This window comes from Priapulus caudatus, unplaced genomic scaffold (assembly GCF_000485595.1).
Source record: "Priapulus caudatus unplaced genomic scaffold, Priapulus_caudatus-5.0.1 Scaffold123, whole genome shotgun sequence".
Taxonomy (NCBI): Eukaryota; Metazoa; Priapulida; class Priapulimorpha; order Priapulimorphida; family Priapulidae; genus Priapulus; species Priapulus caudatus.
The window spans coordinates 493,014-495,513 of record NW_014577184.1 but is presented as its reverse complement, the minus strand read 5'-3'; positions in this window follow the sequence as shown (position 1 = coordinate 495,513).

Below are 2,500 nucleotides of genomic sequence, written 5' to 3'. Positions count from 1 at the left end.
ACTGATACTATTAGCTATACTAATGACGTATGACTATCTTACTGATGACGTTATACGTATACTATACTATACTGATACTTACTAACGGGTACTATACTATACTTATACTTATACTATACATATACTAGTACTATCTATACTTATACTATACCTATACTATACTATACCTAACTATTAGCTATAACTATTACTATACTATACTATACTATACTACTGACTAGCTAGTATGTAGTACTTTGACTATACGTTACTATTACTATACTATACTAGAGGCCTATACTATACTATACTATACGTATACTATACTATACTATACCTTATACTATACTTACCTATACTTACTATACTTATACTATACTATACCTATACTATACTGATACTATACTATACTATCCTGCTATCTATACTATACTATACTATAATATACCTTACTATGACGCTATACGTATAAGTATATAGTACTATATATAGTAGTGTGACGTGAGTACTATGACGTATACTATACTGATTATTACTAGTACTATATACAACAGTGAGCACTACAGGTATACTATACATATCACTATACTTACGTAGTATACTATTACTATTACCTATACTTACTACACTATACTATTACTAATACTATTGACTGATAGCTTACTTCGTATGACTAGTCTGAATACGGTATAGCTATATCATATTCTTATGACTGATAGCGTATCAGCATAAATGACTTTGACGTATGAGCTATACGTATATTATACGATTCGTATACTAACATAACTATCTGATTATCTATACGCTAACCTGATCTTATATCCGATCTATACTACGTTATACTATACTATACTATACTATACACTACTAATACCATATACATACCTCTACTACTACTTACTATACTCATACTATACTATACTTATACTAATTATAGCTATACTATCATATATACTATTACATCACATACCTCTATTACTCCTTACATCACCCTATACTTACTATACTATACTTATTACTTCAGTTACTATACTATATATTGACTACTTACTATCATTCCCTACTGTCATTATACTACGCTGCCGATTACCTTATACTATTCTGCTATGCTATGCTATGCCTTCATACTATGCTATGTTATTGCATATCATATGATGCTTTGCTATGCTCGCCTACCATACCCCTCATACCATACGATACCAGTACCATAACCATACCGATAGCCATCCCAGTCGTCATACCGATAGCACTACCATCACCATACACACGAATTAGAAATATGACTCCATATATTCCGCGACGCGCTCATGAAAATTCGATGAGTTGTAGCGAAGTGCTGGCTGTCACACACTGTGACAGGCTGGCTCCTGTCTCCCCTCCCCTCCCCTCCCCCCTCCCCCCTTCCCCTCGCCCTCCCTCCCCCCCACTGCCTACATCTAGCACGTCACCGCTTACGGCTAATGGTGTCTGAAATTCGATGCCTGCGTTTTCTTCTTACTTAGCGCCTCCTGTCCGATACATGCGAGCATGCAGGACTCGGCTGCGTTTATGAATAATGTTAATACGGGGACACGCTGCTCGATCGGTGGCAGTAGGCGGGCAGCGTCGGTCCCGGCTAAGTCGGCGACAGCGAGGACAGTTACGACGATGACGACGGCTGCGACGACGACGATGGCAGCAGCAATGGCAAGAAAATGGCGACGACGAAGACGACGGTGACGACGATGACGATGACGATGGCGACAGCTGCGGATACGACTGGTGGTCGCAGAAGCTGTGGCAAATGTCATTCTTAAAACATTCATCACGGCGAGCCATTGCACGCGCGCACCGTTTCAGCTGCTCGCTCTCTCCCGCAGGGTCTTACACATTTTCGCCTAAATAAATCATGCAAATTATTCTTTCTATTAACGAAACGCGAGAAACTGGTCTGCAATTATCTTAAAGAAAATCATAATATCGAGCGCGAGCTGCGTTATTACGCGCTCGTGTCGTTGTCGCCGCGCCACGTCCCTAGTTATGCTCACCCGTCGCACCGGTGTCCCTACCACGCATTAATATTTGATGGCGTTATAAATATATAATCTCTCGCGTTCGTGTCTTTTAAACGCTAACGAAATAGCGCGCGTATTTGAGGCTCTAACTTTCTTTACCGGCGGCCGTAATAATCGAAAATACTCGAAGCGAAGCTTAAGCTGTGAATCATTAGCGATGCTTCTATTTCTACGAATGCTGATTCGTGCGGGCGATAAACAATACATAGAAATGTTCGTGCGTCCATTGCAGATGTTCTATTAAATTTTCGCTCGCCATCAAATCTCTGTTCATAAATGTTTTGCGGCTCTTTCTCTCCATTTGCTTCCGGATAGTCGCCTGGGAATTGTCGGTTTAATGTGTATATTCATTTCGAAATCGCGCGAAACTTGAATGCTTAATTTTACATTACCGTCTTTCGTTCAATATATATATACATATATGTATATATACCATCCGGTTGTTGCAAACACAGAATTCTATCCTC